Raw genomic sequence first — 17,358 nt, forward strand, 5'->3', positions numbered from 1 at the left:
AACCGAGAATGCTAGGTTTTGTTCTGTGATGATTTGCCATACAAATATAAACAACATATCCAGCAACAGTCTGCTGTAATTGACTGCTCAGTGATGTGTACCACGTGTAGACCTGATCTCCCACTCTGGTGAATACACCTCTTGGTTTGTGAATTACAGAAATTTTAAGTACTTTTTTTATTGTGTATGTGCAAAACTTTGGGACAAATAAAAATATTTTATTTTCTGTTTTTCATTTCTACTTACATCCAAGTATTTCTTACACCCGAATGAATGAACTTTAAAAAAAAATTCTATTTATTTTGTTTTTGTTGAGAATATATACAAAAAATCATAAATGAATTCAACAGTTTCTACATATACAATTCAGTGACACTGATTAGATTCTTTAGTTTGCCAAATCCATTCTCGTCCTCCTTTTTTAGCTAATGCTCCCTCATTAATATAATCTCACTGCCGCCTAAGGTTCCTATCTAATCTTTTGAGATGCTTTTGTCAGTTCGATTCCATATAGAACATTATTAAAATAGGATAATGCTCAAGGCAGATCTTTTATACTATGTAAGCTAAACTATTTTTCAGTTTTAAGAAGACTTCATGGGCTATTTTGGTTTAAGATTTAAAGATTATCTCAGAGTAATAGTTTCAGGTGTTCATCCACACTCCGTGTTTCTAGAAAGTCAACAGTCCATGAAAAGCTGAAATTCTGTTTTGCATTTTCACCTTTTGATCAGAAATTGTCTGTGGGATCTTTCTTTTTTTTTTTAATTGTCTTTAAGTGAAAGTTTACAGTTCAAGTTAATTTTTCATAAAAAAAAAATTTTATACACACATTGTTATGTGACCCTAGTTGCTCTCCCTATAATGTGACAGCACACTCCTCCTTTCCACCCCAGGTTTCCCATGTCCATTCAACCAGATCCTGTCCCTTTTTGCCTTCTCATCTCACCTCTGGACAAGAGCTGCCCATTTAGTCTCATGTATCTACTTGAGCTAAGAAGTACTTTCTTCACGAGTATCGTTTTATGTCTTATACTCCAGTCTAACCTTTGTCTGAAGAGTTGGCTTCAGGACGGGGTTCAGTTCTGGGCTAACAGAGATTATTGGGCCATGCCTTCTAGGGTCCCTCCAGTCTCAGTCAGACCATTAAGTCTGGTCTTTTTACTAGAATTTGAGTTCTGAGCCCCAATTTTCTCCTGCACTCTCATGGACTCTTGTGTTCCCCTTTAGGGTGGTCATTGGTGGTAGCTAGGCACCATCTTGTTCTTCTGATCTCAGGCTGATGGAGTCTCTGGTTTATGTGGTCCTTTCTGTCTCTTGGGCTAATATTTTCCTTGTGTCTTTGGTGTTCTTCCCTCGCCTTTGCTTCAGGTGGGTTGGGACAAATTCATGTATCTTAGATGGCCACTTGATAACTCTTAAGACCCCAGACGCTAGTCACCAAAGTGGGATGTATAATATGTTCTTAATACACTTTGTTATGCCAGTTGACCTAGATTTCCCCTGAAACCATGGTCCCCAGACCGCCGCCCCTGCTACTCTGTCCCTCAAAGTGTTTGGTTGTATTCAGGAAACTCCTTAGCTTTTGTTTAGTCCAGATGTCCTGACATCGCCTGTATCGTATGTTGTTCTTCCCTTCACCTAAGATAATTCTTATCTAATACCTAGTTAGTGTGTTTAAACCTTGTCTTGAGTTCTTATAGTAATGGTTTCATACGATATTTGTCCTTTTGTGATTGACTAATTTCACTCAGCATAATGCCTTCCAGATTCATCCATGTTATGAGATGTTTCACAGATTCATCATTGTTCTTTATCATTGTGTAGTATTCCATTGTGTGAATTTACCATAATTTGTTTATCCATTCGTCTGTTGATGGGCACCTAGGCTGTTTCCATCTTTTTGCTATTGTGATCAGTGCTGCAATGAACATGGGTGTGCATGTGTCTATTCAAGTGAGGGCTCTTATTTCTCTAGGATATATTCCAAGGAGTGGGGTTGCTCGATCATATGATAGTTCTATATCTAGCTTTAAGGAAGTGCCAAATCGATTTCCAAAGTAGTTGTACCATTTTACATTCCCACCAGCAGTGTATAAGTGTTCCAGTCTCTCCACAACCTCTCCAACATTTATTATATTGTGTTTTTTGAATTAATGCTAGCCTTCTTGGGGTGAAATGCTGTCTCATTGTAGTTTTGATTTGCATGTCTCTAATGGCTAAAGATCGTGAGCATTTTCTGTTTATCTGTTAGCCGTCTGAATGTCTTCTTTGGTGAAGTGCTTGTTCATATCCTTTGCCCATTTTTTAATTGGGTTATTTGTCTTTTAGTTGTTGAGGTTTTTCAATATCTTGTAGATTCTAGAGGTTAGACACTGATGGGATTTGTCATAGCCAAAACCTTTTTCACAGTCTCCAGGTTGTCTTTTTATTCTTTTGATGAAGACTTTTGATGAACATATATGTTTGATTTTTAGGAGCTCCAATTATCTAGTTTGTCTTCTGGTTTTTATGCATTGTTAGTAAAGTTTTTTATTCAGTTTATGCCATATATTAGTTCCTCTATAGTTGTTCCTACTTTTTCTTCCATGATCTTTATCATTTTAGATTTTATATTTAGGTCTCTGATCTATTTTGAGTTCATTTTTGTGCATAGCGCGAGTTATGGGCCTTGTTTCAATTTTTTTGCAAATGGATATCCAGTTAGCCAGCACAATTTGTTAAAGAGACTGTCTTTTCCCCAATTAATGGACTTTGGGCCTTTGTCAAATATCAGCTGCTCCTAGGTGGATGAATTTATGTCTGGATTCTCAATTCTGTTCCCTTGGTCATTGTATTTCTTGTTGTACCAGTATCAGGCTGTTTTGACCACTGTGGAAGTATCATAAGTTCTAAAATCAGGTGTTGGGAGGCCTCCCACTTTGTTCTTTCCTTCAGTAATGCTTTACTTATACAGTGTCTTTTCTCTTTCCATATGAAGTTGGTGATTTCCTTGTTCATATCATGAAAAAATGCCATTGGAATTTGGATCGAGGATGCATTGTACCTGTAGATAGCTTTGGATAGAACTGACATTTTTACAAAGTTGAGTCTTCTTATCCATGAGAAAGGTATGTTTTTCCGCTTATGTATGTCTCTTTTGGTTTCTTACAGTAGTGTCTTGTAGATTTCTTTGTATAGGTCTTTTAAGTCTGCTTAGATTTATTGCTAAGTATTTTATCTTCTTGTGGGCTATCGTAAATGATATTGATTTGGTGACTTCATTTTGGAAGCTCTCTCTGTTGGCGTAGAGGAAGCCAACTAATTTTTGTATGTTTACCTTGTATTCTGATACTTTGCTGAAATGTTCTATCAGTTCCAGTAGTTTTCTTGTGGGTTCTTTGGGTTTTCCTGTGTATAAGTTCATATCATCTCTAATAGAGAGATTTTACTTCTTCCTTACCAGTTTTGACTCCCTTTATTTCTTTTTCTAGCCTAATGGCTCTGGCTAGGACCTTCAGCATGATGTTGAGTATGAGTGGTGATAAAGGGCATCCTTGTCTGGTTCCTGTTCTCAAGGGGAATGCTTCAGACTCTCTCCATTTAGGATGATGTTGGCTGTTGACTTTATATAAATGCCCTTTATTATGCTGAGGAATTTCCCTTCCATTGCTATTTTACTGAGAGTTTTTATCATGAATGCATGTCGAACTTTGTCAAATACCTTTTCGGCATCAATTAATAATATCGTGTGGTTCTTGTCTTTTGTTCTATTTATGTGATGGATTTCGTTGATTGTTTTTCTAATGTTAAACCATCCCTGCATACCTGATATGAATCCCATTTGGTCATGGTAATTTTTTGATGTGTTTTTGAATTCCATTGGCCAGAATTTTCTTAAAGATTTTTGCATCTATGTTCATGAAGGATATTGACCTGTAATTTTCTTTTTGTGGTGTCTTTACTGGTTTTGGTACCAGGGTTTTGCTGGCTTCATAGAACGATTTTGGGAGTATCCCATTGTTTTAGGTTAAAGGCCACCAGCCTCACATTAATCCCCTTTAAAGCCAGGGCCAAGATGGCAGAGTAATCAAACACTTCCTGTGGTCCCTCCTAAAATAAAGAACCAAAAAAATAAGTTAATCAATTATATATGACAATCTAGGAGCTGCCAGACCTGACCTGGTGAGAACTGGCATCTGCAGGCTGGGTAGGCTGGTGTGCATCGTGAGGCAAGCAATGGTGCTCAGGACACCTTTTCCACACTTGGAGTGACCAAGTGACAGAGGGTCCACTCAACCCTCCAAAACCAGAGAAAAGAGGCACTCAATTGGCAAACCTGCCACACAGATTTAAAAAAAAAAAAAAAAAAAAAACTATGGGAAGAATGTACCTCCCATTTATTTTCCCCTTCTCGCTATACACCTGGTCCAGGCTGGCTTTCGCAATTGCCATGTCCCCTGGGCCAGAAGTAGAACCCATCATGTTCCCTGGGCCAGAAGTAGAACCCATCATGTGCCTTGAACCATTCTCCTAGCTTTGAAGAGGGAACAAATTAACAAAGAAGAAAAAATAATCTGCAAGCTCCCCTAAGCCAGGAACACAGGGCATTCACAGCTTCTTTGCCTAGGCACAGGCATAAGGGGTCTACAGGCTTTGAATACCTTTCACCCCTGAATAAACCTGTGTGGGCCCATTTCAGCAGTGTAAGCCCTCATTAACACAGTAAACGAAACCAAAACCAAACCCAGTGCTGTCGAGTCGATTCCAACTCATAGCAACCCTATAGGACAGAGTAGAACTGCCCCGTGGAGTTTCCAAGGAGCTCCTGGTGGATTTGAACTGCCGACCTCTTGGTTAGCAGCCATAGCACTTAACCACTATGCCACCAGTAGGGTATATACCTGAAGGCTAATTTCAACAGTACCAGCTATAAGGTGGAGTGGCGGGTTCATGACATTTGACACTGCTCTGTCCATTAAGCAGGGTCCTCACCTACCCACATCAGAGGCCTGAGGACTGGTTGCTGCACCCATTCCACTAAGCCACAAGCAACAGGGGCCCAAGAATAGGTGGTGCCTTCCAGTCCTTACAGCAAACAACATTTGGTGCCATAGTACAGCTGCAAAATCCACCCATCTATCCCTCTAGGGAACTTTCCTCTCAGATACTTAAGGGCAGCCATCAGCCCCCTACATTGCTCATCGCATGACCTTCTACTGCAGCCAGAGACCTGTGCCTACTCCAATCACCCTGCCTGTCTAGGGCTGTAGGTGAGAGCCTGCACTACACACTTGGTGATTAATTACCTGGACATCTGAGCTTCACCCATACAAGAAAAGTAAATGGACTCCTGGGCTCACATACCCAGTAACAGCTCTAACTGCCTGGTGACAGGACATGAGAGCTTCAAAGGCACCAATAATCAAACCAGCAAACACAAGAATCCTATTTGTGCATATCAAAACAAAAAACAAAACAAGAAGCTGGAACACGGTAAGCAAACATAAATAAATATAATAACTTGATGGCTTGGAGACAACAGTCAATATCAAATCACATAAAGCAGCAGACCATGATGGCTTCAGCAAGTGCACAAAACAAACAAGAAATCTGGAGGAAGATGATTTCTTCAGACATAGAATTCAAAGGATTAATACACAGAGCTCTTCAACAGATCAGGGAGGAGATCAGGCAAAATGCAGAACAAGCCAAGGAACACACAGATAAATCAATAGAGGAACTTAAGGAGGTTATTCAACAGCATAATTACTAATTTAACAGGCTGCAAGAAGCCATAGAGAGACAGCAAACAGAAATTTAAAAGATTAACAATAAAATTTCAGAACTAAACAACTCAATAGAAAGTCATAGGAGTGGAACTGAGGAAACGGAAGTCAGATTAGTGAGATTAAAGATAAAGCACTTGATACCAACATACTTGAGGAAAAATCAGATAAAAGAATTACAAAAAATGAAGAAACCCTAAGAACTACATGGAACTCTATCAAGAGGAATAACCAACGACTAACTGCAGTACCAGAAGAAGGGTGGGAACAAAAAATACAGGGAGAATTGTCAAATATTTGTTGACTTAAAACTTCCTTGATATCGTGAAAGATGAGAAAATATTTATCCAAAGAGCTTATGTAACCCCACACAAGATAGAGCCCAAAAGAAAGTCACCAAGACATATTATAATCAAACTTGCCCAAAACAAAGATAAACTGAGAATTTTAAGAGGGTCTAGGGATAAACAAAAAGTCACTTGCAAAGGAGAGTCAATAAGACTAAGCTCAGACTACTCAGCAGAAACCATGCAGACAAGAAAGCAATGGGATGACATATATAAAGCCTTGAAGGGAAAAAAAAAAATCCAGCCAAGAATTGTATATCCAGAAAAACTGTTTCTCAGCTATGATGGTAAAATTAGGGCATTTGTAGATAAACAGAAGTTTAGGGAATTTGTAAAAATCAAACCAAAATTAAAAGAAATACAATGGGGAGTCCTCCTGTTAGAAAATCAATAATGTCAGATAACAACTGAAGACTAGAATATAGGAAAGAACAACCACATATCAACACATATAGGGAAATCACAAATAAATCAAAGCTGAATATAGGAAAACAGAGACATCATTAAGTAAAAGATGACAACATTAAAACAAAACGAGGGACTAAATAATGTAGTCATAGATCTTTTGTATGGAGAGGAAGTCAAGGCAATATAAAGAAATAAAAGATTGGTTTAAAATTAGAAAAATAGGAGTAAATATTAAGATAACCACAAAGGAATATAACAATCCTACATATCAAGATTAAAAAAAATCTTATCAAAATAAAAAAAGGGCAGGACCAAGACAGCAGAATGGTTAGAGGCTTCCTGTGCTTCCTCTTACAACAAAGACCCAAAAAAACAAGTGAATCGATTATATATGACAATCTAGGAGCCATGAACATCAAATGCAAAGTTGAGAAATTGGACTAGGTGGCAGGGGGAAGGAGAGATGGTTAAAAAGCAGTGAGGAGTTGCCAGACATGAATTGGCAGGAACTGGCAGCCCACAGGTAGGATCCCCTGATGCCAGCTCAGTGAGGAAGGCAGTGGCATTTGGGACATGCTTTACTCATCAGACCAAGTGGTGGAGAGTTCACTCACACCTCCAGAATCAGTGAAAAGCGGTGCTCAATCAGCAAAAGATAAGTAGATGCGTCTAGCCTACTGTGCAGATAAAACAAACAAACAAAAAAACCTTTGGGAAAAATTTTCTCCCACTTACCTGTCCCCTTCCCACTCTGCACTGGGTCCAAGCCAGCTTCAGAGATTGCCACATCCCCTGGGCTGGAAGTAGGACCTATCATACACTCTGATCCATTTCCAGGCATTGGAGAGAAAACAATTTAACAAACAGGGAAAAAAATAATTTTCTGGCTCTCCTAACACAGGAAATCAGGGTAGAAACAGCTACTTTGCCTAGGCACAGGCATAAGGTTCCACAGACTTTGACTACCTTTCACCCCTCCATAGACCTGTGTGGGCCCATTTCAACAACATAGGCCCTCTTTAGCACGATATAACAGGGTATATACCTGAAGTCTAACTTCAACTGTTTTAGCTATAGGGTGGAGAGGCAGGTTCATGACATTTGTCACCGCTCTTCCCATTAAGCTGGGTCCTCAACTACCAACTTCAAGGGCCTGGGGACTGGTTTCTCCACCCACTCCACCAAGCCACCCATGACAGGGATTCAAGAATAAGTGGTGACTCCCAGTCCTTACAGACTACAGCATTAGGTGCTGATAGTAAAGCTGCAAAACCCAACCACCTATGTGCTCTGCAGAACGGGAACATGCTTTCATCACAAACACTCAGAGGCAGCTATGACCACCTGCCTTGCTCAGCGTGTGACCCCCTACTGCATCCAGATACCTGTGCCTACATGAATCACCCTTTCCCATCTAGTACTGTAGGTGAGAACCTGCACCAACACTTGGTGACTGACCATCTGAACACCTGACCTGTAACCATACAAGAAAAGTAAATGGATTCCTGGGCTCACATACTTTGTAAGAGCTCTAACCACCTGGTGACAGGATGTTAGAGCTTCAAAAGGACCAATAATCAAGCTACCTTACATGAGGAGCCTATCTGACCATAACAAAACAAAAAAGAATCTAGGACAAAATAAGCAAACATAAAATAAATACATACAATAAGTTATTGATGACTCAGAGACAACAGTCAATATCAAATCACATAAAGAGGCAGATCATGATGGCCTCAGCAAGCTCCCAAATCAAAGAATCAAGAAACCTTCCTGATCAAGATAACTCCTTGTAATTACCAGAGGTAGAATACAAAAGGTTAATATACAGAACTCTTCAAGATATCAGGGAGGAGATCAGGCAAAATGCAGAACAAGCCACGAAGCACAAGACAAACAATACAGTAACTTAAGAAGATTAGAGAAGAGCATAATGACAAATTTAATAGGCTGCAAGAATCCGTACAGAGAGAGCAAACAGAAATCCAGAAGATTGAAATTAAAATTTCAGAATTAGACAACTCATTAGAAAGTCATAGAAGCAGAACTGAGGCAATGGAAGTTAGAATTAGTGAGACTGAAGATAAAGCACTTGACACCAACTTACTTGAGAAAAATCAGACAAAAAAATAAAAAAAAGAAGAAACCCTAAGAATTGTGTGGGACTGTAACAAAAGGAATAACCTACCAATAACTGGTGTACCAGAATGGGGGGAGGGGAGGGGAGGGATAACAGGAAATACAGAGAGAATTGTTGAAGACTTGTTGCCAGAAAACTTCTCTGATATCATGAAAGATGAGAAGATATCTGTCCAAGATGCTCATCCAACCCCACACAAGGTAGATCCCAAAAGAAAGTCACCAAGAATATTATAATCAAACTTGCCAAAGCCAAAGATAAAGAGAGAATTTTAAGAGCAGCTAGGGATAAACAAAAAGTCACCTACAAAGGAGAGTCAATAAGACTCAGCTCGAACTACTTGGCAGAAACCATGCAGGCAAGAAGACAACGGGATGACATATACAGAGCCTTGAAGGAAAAAAAAAATGCCATCCAAGAATTATATATACAGCAAAACTGTTTCTCATATATGGTGGTGAAATTAGGACATTTCCAAATAAACAAAAGTTTAGGGAATTTGTAAAAACTGAACCAAAATTACAAGGAATACTAAAGGGAGTCCTGTGGTTAGAAAATCAGTAACATCAGACAACAACCAAAGACTAGAACACAGGACAGCAACCAGATATCAATGCAGATAAGGAAATCACAAAAATAAATCAAATCTAAAACACTCAAAATAGGGAAACAGGAACATCATTAGGTAAAAGGTAACATTAAAACCAAAAAAAAAGAAGAGAATAAAAATGTAGTCCTAGATCTTTCATACGGAGAAGAATTCCAGGCAATATGAAGAAATAAAAGGTTAAACTTAGAAAAATAGGGGTAAATATTAAGGTAACCACAAAGGAAACTAACAATCCTAAACATCAGAATAAAAAAAAACAAGTAAAAGAGACTCAGCAAATACAAATCAACAAGAATGAAAAAGAGGAAAAGAAAATATATAAAGAAAAAGGACTCATCACCACAGAAAATTAAGTAGAAAAAAGAAACTGTCAACAACATGCACGCAAAAAAAGACACCAACATGACAGCACTAAACTCATACCTATCAATGATTATCCTTAATGTAAATGGACTAAATGCACCAATAAAGAGACAGAGAGTGGCAGAATGGATTTAAAAAAAACCCAAAATCCATCTATATGCTGTCTACAAGAGACACACCTTAGACTTAAAGAAACAAACAAGCTAAATATCAAAAGATGGAAAAAATATATATACCAAGGAAACAACAATCAAAAAAGAGCAGGAGCGACAATTTTTAATTTCTGACAAAATAGACTTTAAAGTAAAATCCACAACAAAGCTTACAGAAGGACTCTATATAATGATTAAAAGGTCAATACACCAGGAGGACATAACCATAATAAATATTTACACACCCAAGTACAGGGCTCCAAAATACATAAAACAACTACGGTCACATAACAATGTGTGTATAAGTTTCTGTATGAGAAACTGACTTGAACTGTAAGCTTTCAGTTAAAGCACAATAAAAAATACTCACACCTATCAAAAATTATGCTGAATATAAATGGACTAAATGCATCAATAAAGAGACAGAAAGTGGTAGAATGGATTAAAAAAAAAACACAATCCATCTATATGCTGCCTACAAGAGACACACCTTAGGATTAAAGACACAAACTAAAACTCAAAGGAAGAAAAAAATACATACATATATGTATCAAGCAAACAACAATCAAAAAAGAGCAGGAATGGAGATATTAATCTCTGACAAAATAGACTTTAAAGTAAAATCACCACAAAGGATAAGAAAGGACACTATATAATGATTAAAGGGTCAATACACCAGGAGAACATAACCACAGTAAATATTTATGCACCCTATGATAGGGCTCCAAAATATATAAAGGAAACTCTAACACATTGAAAAGAGAAATAGAGAGCTCCACAGTAATAGTAGGAGACTTCAACACACCACTGTCGATGAAGGACGGAACATTCAGACAGAAGCTCAATAAAGACATGAAAGATTTAAATGCCACAATCAACCAACTTAATCTCATAGACATATACAGAACGCTCCACACAATAGCAGCCAAGTATACTTTCTTCTCCAATGCACATGGAACATTCTCCAGAATAGACCACATATTAGGTCATATAAGCTGTAACAGAATACAAAACATTAAAATATTACAAAGCAACTTTCTGACCATAAAGCCATAAAAGTAGAAATCGATAACAGAAAAAGCAAGGAAAAAAAAAAATCAAACACATGGAAACTGAACAACACCTTGCTCAAAAATACCAGTTTATAGAAGAAATAGTGTGGAAAAAGAAATGCGCAGAATCCAATGAGAATGAAAACACATCTTACCAGAACAATTGGGACACAACAAAAACAGTGCCCCGATGTCCATTTATAGCAATAAATGCACACATCCAAAAAGAAAAGTCCAAAATCAAAGAATTAACTCAAGAACTCTAGCAAATAGAAAGAGAGCAGTAAAAGAAGCCCTCAGTCACAAGAAAGTAAATGATAAAAATTGGAGCAGAATTAAATGAAATAGAGAATAGAAAAACAATAGAAAGAGTTAACAAAACTAAAAGCTGGTTCTTTGAAACGATCAACAAAATTGATAAACCAATGACCAAATTGACAAAAAAACTCACGAGGAACTGTATAACCAGTAAAAGAAATGAGATGGGCTATATCACAACAGACCCAACTGAAATTAAAAGAATCATAACAGAATACTATGAAAAATTGTACTTCAACAATTTTGAAAACCTAGAGGAAATGGAGAAATTTCTAGAAACATACTACCTACTAAACTAACAGAAACAGAGGTAGAACAACTAAATAAACCTATAACAAAAGAAGAGGTTGAAAAGGTAATTAAAAACTCCCAAGAAAAAAAAAAGCCCTCTCCCTGACAGTTTCACTAGAAAATTCTACCAAACTGTCTGAGAAGTAACACCACTACTACTAAAGATATTTCAGAGCATACAACAGAATGAAATACTCCAAAACTCACCCAGCATAACCCTGATAATGATACCAGGTAAAGACATCACAAAAAATTAAATTACAGACCAATATCTCTCATGAACTTAGACACAAAATCCTCTACAAAATTCTGGCCAATAGAGTTCAACAACATATCAAAAAAGAATAATTCATAATGACCAAGTGGGATTCATACCAGTTATGCAGGGATGGTTTAACATTAGAAAAACAATCAATGTAATCTATCACATAAATAAAACTAAAGACAAGAACAGTGTGACCTTTAGTAAGATGCAGAAAAGGCATTTGACAAAGTCTAACACCCATTCATGATAAGACCTCTCAGCAATATGGAAACAGAAGTGAAATTCTTCCCCATAATAAAGGGCATTTATATAAAGTCAACAGCCACCATCACCTTAAATGGAGAGAGCCTGAAAGCATTCCCCTTGAGAATGGGACCCAAACAGGATGCCCTTTATCACCACTCTTATTCAACATTGTGCTGGAGGCCCTAGCAATTAGGCTAGAAAAAGAAATAAAGGGCATCCACATTGGTAAGAAAGAGATAAAAGTGTCTGCATTTCAGATGATGTGCTCTTATACACAGAAAACCCCCAAAGAATCCACCAGAAAACTACTGGAACTAATAGAAGATTTCAGCAAAGTATCAATACAAGATAAACATACAAAAATCAGTTGGATTCCTAAACTCCAACAAAGAGAACTTCAAAGAGGAAATCACCAAATCAGTTGTCATTTACAATAGTCTCCGAGAAGATAAAATACTTAGGAATATATCTAACCACAGATGTAAAACACCTATACAAAGAAAACTACAAGACACTATTGCAAGATATCAAAAGAAGACATTCTGACAGCTAACAGATACATGAGGAAATGATCATGATCATTAGCTATTAGAGAAATGCAAATCAAAACTACAATGAGATACCATCTCACCACAACAAGGCTAGCATTAATCCAGAAAACACACACACAAAAAAACAAATGTTGGAGAGGTTTCTGAGAGACTGAGATACTTATACACCGCTGGTGGGAATGTAAAATTGTACAACTACTTTGGAAATCAATTGGGCACTTCCTTAAAAAGCTAGAAATTGAACTATCATATGATACAGCCATCCCACTCCTTGGAATATATCCTAGAGAAATAAGAGCTCTCACATGAATAGATATATGCACACCTATATGTACTGCGAAAACGCTGGTGCCATAGGAAACCCTGGTGGCATAGTGGCTAAGTGCTATGGCTCCTAACCAAAAGGTCGGCAGTTTGAACCCACCAGGTGCTCCTTGGAAACTCTACGGGGCAGTTCTACTCTGTGCTATAGGGTCGCTATGAGTCGGAATAGACTCAACGGCAGTGGTGGGTATATGCATTGCACGGCGAAAAGATTGAAGTTGTCAAGGGCTTCATTTTACTTGGATTCACAAGCAACACCCATGGAAGCAGCAGTCAAGAAATCAAAAGACACATTGCATTGGACAAATCTGCTGCAAAGAACCTCTTTAAAGTGTTGAAGAGCAAAGGTGTCACTTTGAAGACTAAAGGTGTGCCTGGCCCAAGCCATGATATTTTCAATGGCATCATATGCATGTGAAAGCTGGACAATGAATAAGGAAGACTGAATAAGAGTTGACGCCTTTGAATTGTGGTGTTGGTGAAGAATATTGAATATACCATGGACTGCCAGAAGAACTAACCAATCTGTCTTGAAAGAAGTACAAACAAAATGCTCCTTAGAAGTAAGGATGGCGAGACTCCGTCTTACACACTTTGGACATGTTGTCAGGGGGGATCAGTCTCTAGAGAAGGACATCATGCTTGGTAAAATACAGGGTCAGCAGAAAAGAAGAAGACCCTCAACGAGATGGGTTGACACAGTGGCTGCAACAATGGGCTCAAGCGTGACAATGATTGTAAGGATGGCGCAGGACCGGGCAGTGTTTTGTTCTGTTGTACGTAATAAGGATGCTATGAGTCGGAACCGACTCAAGTGCACCTAACAACAACAGCAACAACATGTTCATTGCAGCACTGTTCACAATAGCAAGAAGATGGAAACAACCTAGGTGCCCATCAACAGTCAAATGCATAAACAAATTATAGAATATAATACAATGTGTGTATAAATTTTTGTATGAGAAACTAACTTGAACTGTAACTTCCACTTAAAGCACACACACACACACACACACACACACACACACACACAAATGTCTAATTTACACTGCAAGTTCTGGCCTCATTACATCTACCCATTTCATACTACTCACCAATTTACTCCTTGAACTTTTGTGACTATGCTGGGTGTGTTCCCATCTCAGGGAATTCTCACTCATTCTTTGCTTTTCCAAGAACACTCATCCCCAGATATCTACTTGAATCTTTTCCTTGGATCCTTTTAGTTTTTGACAAATGTCTCATTCTTTGTTCTTCTTTCTCTGTTTTCCCTATTCCAGTTTTCCACTTAGTTTTTCTTCACAGCAATTAATACTTTTTGGTATACTGTCAAATTTACACAAAGAAATGTAAATTCATGACAGCAGAGATTTATGTCAGCTTTATCTTGTTTCATCCCATTTCACCAGTGCCTATGACAGTGTCACATACACAGTTAAAGCATTAAAACCTTCGTTTAATGAATGAATAAATAAGTGGATGTATGCACTTTCCTCTACATTATAGTTTGTTCGTCACATATATTTTCCTGATACTATGTATTATATGGTAAATTATATTTCATGTTCATTTTATTTCAGAATAAAGTGTTGAAAATATTTGTTATGACATAGGAGCATTGTGTTGACAGGGATTAATTCTGTTGCTTTAGAAGACAAATAAAGCTGATAATTCCAAACATTCTCTAGCTTCACACTGCAAATACATCCAGTTCCAATAACCGTGCTTTAACTATTTCTCAAAAGAGGGGAAATCAAGACATTCTTCCATTTATTTATTTTGTAAACATTTATTGGAGCTTATACAGTAGGCTAGTCAAGGCTTGCTGTTGAGTCTCAAACTATAAAAGGTTCCTAAAGTCATATTTTCTATACAAATATCCATTATCCCAGCAGTCTTCTCATGGCCCTTATGACCTCCTTGTTCCTAAGATTGTAGATAAATGGGTTCAGAAGAGTTGTGATAATGCTGTAAAATATTGCCACCACCTTTTCCTCCTTAGGGTAATGCAAGGAGTGTGGTCTTGTATAGGTGGAGAGAGCAGGCCCATAGGAAGCCAAAAGGGCCAAAAATGATAGTATCAGAATGATAAGACTGCTAAATAGGACAGTATACTCATACTGGGAGGTGTCCTGGTGCACCAAAGATATTAGAGATGGAACTTCACAGAAAAAGTGGTTAATGAGCCAAGATCTACATAACGGAAGTTGAAATACATGCAATGTATGTGTTTAAGAATTCCTAAAACTACTGGCCTACATACACATGACCATGAACAAACAGATCATCTTGCTCATAAGAACAGGATAATGTAGGGGATGACAGATGGCTATGTTTCGATCATAAGGCATAAAACCAAGAAGAGCTTCAGTTCCACTGAGAGTCAAAACTACAAAGGTTTGAATCTCACAACCTAAAAAAGTAATGGATTTACTATTTGACAGAAAATTTGCTGCCATCTTGGGTACCGTGGTGGAGATGTACATCAAGCCAATGAAGGAGAGCTGGCTGAAGAGGAAGGACATGGGAGCGTGGAGTCAGGTGTCCAGTCGGATGAGGTGGATCAGTATGATGTTCCCTATCAAAGTCACTGAGAAGAGGCCTGCAATGGCAACAAAGAGGACAGTGTTCATTTGGCCATATGGGAAAATACCAAGAAGTATAAACTCTGCTCCTAAATTTTGATTTTCTGTCTTCATGGCTTACATCAAAATAAAGCAGACAATATCTAAAAATTCCATGTAATAACAGTGACTATCCTTCCAGAGAAAATAAAATGATTACTAAATATGGTAGAATTTGCTTGTGTTACCTTAGGAGGCTATTTCTTTCCCTATTTTTATACACAGACTCTGTGTCTGTTGAGCAATGGCCATTTTGGAAATAAAAAAAAAGGTTTATTTATTTCTTCATTTTTTACTGGTTACAGAATAAATTTTTTTTTATGGGAATAAAACATTTAGATGATTTGTCAAAGTAAGCTATTTCTCCCCTAGTAAACATCTTCGAGATGATAGGCTGGAGATATGTTCATTGTTACAAAAAAAGAATCTTTCACTCAATTCATTTATATAAATAATTTAGCATGGCAGTGATGGCCAAATGTGGTATAATATTCTTACAATTTCGGTTTTGAAATTATATTGGATATAAATTATCATAAAAGTTATATTAACATTTGTATGTCAGGAATATTATAGCTCTTAAAATGAATTGGTGGTTATTTTTATAATACCTGTAAGTGTAGATGGGAATACATAACCCAGGCAAAAACAAAAAATATGCCAGACCTTACGGAGAGCTGGAGAATGAATCATTAAAACGTATGTTAACAATTATTAATCTAAGTTTAACTTAAGGAGCAAGTCAAGAAGGGCATTTTGAATTTGATTTGGTCCTTTTATATTAATAGGGGAAATTTACATTTCAACTATACTTGGAAAAAAAGGCAGTTAGTAAAAGTTTATCACTTGCTCCTCAATCAAGATATGGAATCAAAAGACTACTGAACGCCTTGTTAAAATTTGAAAATTTTAGATAATTCTTAATACAAAAATATTGCAGAACAAATTTGAAGAATTGAAAATATTTTCAATAACAGGTAGCCAACTTTAATATAAAATGTGACAAATAAGAAAATTAACTGACAGTAACAACTGTTTATTATATGCATGCAAATACTAACACAATTCTGGAATATATGATCCAACGATCTATCATAAATTTACATTTATTGTTAACCTGAATATCCTCGGTGCAAGATGCAGTCACTGAAGCTAAGCCTCACATCAGCAAACCAAAACCTAACAAAGTGTACATTCTGTCAATGCCTGACCTTCCCAGAAGCCAAAATGTCATCTAACCAATTAGGACTTGCCTGTTGAGCTTAACCTGGTTCAAAATGTTCCATTAATCCCATCCCCATCACCAGAACTGTTAAAAAATAAAATTTCTACAAGATTAAATTTGTATATGAATTTTAAGCTGTATTTGCTCTTCATTAACTGGAAAGGTCTTGTCTGAAACTGCCTATTCAAGTGCTGCAAATAAGGTTTATGAGTTCATATGTGAGTTTAATCTAGGAAAAAAATTATTTTTTACACTATCTATAGTCAGCCAAGTTGGTATAAACTAAGGCACATTTGACTGTAAATAATCTATATCTCTAAGTTATATAAGAAAGATAATATACACATTTTACATATTCCAAAAAGTATTTGATGCTATCGAACATGCATTCTTCCTTATAGGCCTTACTCAAAAAACAAAACAGCAAACACAATGATATAAAATAAAGATGGATGCTTGTTTAACTCAAAAAAAATTTATTCTAACATCATTATTATTTTGTTTACAACGTTCTCACCTATAAATAGGATATAACAAATAAAATAACAATAACACAAAAAAGAAAAAGTAGTTTATCTATGGGAAAGCTTTATTGCTTTTGCAATTCTGATAAAAAAAAATATTTAACTCACTAAATGTATTAAAAAAATTGATTCTATAAATTATAATTTACA

General features: G+C 36.9%; 1 long non-coding RNA gene and 1 pseudogene across 1 annotated transcript in view; both read right to left on the reverse strand.

The window, feature by feature from the left end:
• Positions 1–746: 746 nt before the first annotated feature.
• LOC135229581 (uncharacterized) overlaps positions 747–17,358 on the reverse strand; it is an 88,963-nt gene continuing 72,351 nt past the window's right edge. Inside the window, exon 2 of the long non-coding RNA XR_010320269.1 lies at positions 747–4,092. This is a non-coding gene — a long non-coding RNA (uncharacterized LOC135229581). The remainder of the gene's footprint in view (positions 4,093–17,358) is intronic.
• Positions 4,410–15,865, reverse strand: LOC135229579 (olfactory receptor 2AK2-like; annotated as a pseudogene).

Source organism: Loxodonta africana, unplaced genomic scaffold (genome assembly GCF_030014295.1).
Source record: "Loxodonta africana isolate mLoxAfr1 unplaced genomic scaffold, mLoxAfr1.hap2 scaffold_41, whole genome shotgun sequence".
Classification (NCBI taxonomy): Eukaryota; Metazoa; Chordata; class Mammalia; order Proboscidea; family Elephantidae; genus Loxodonta; species Loxodonta africana.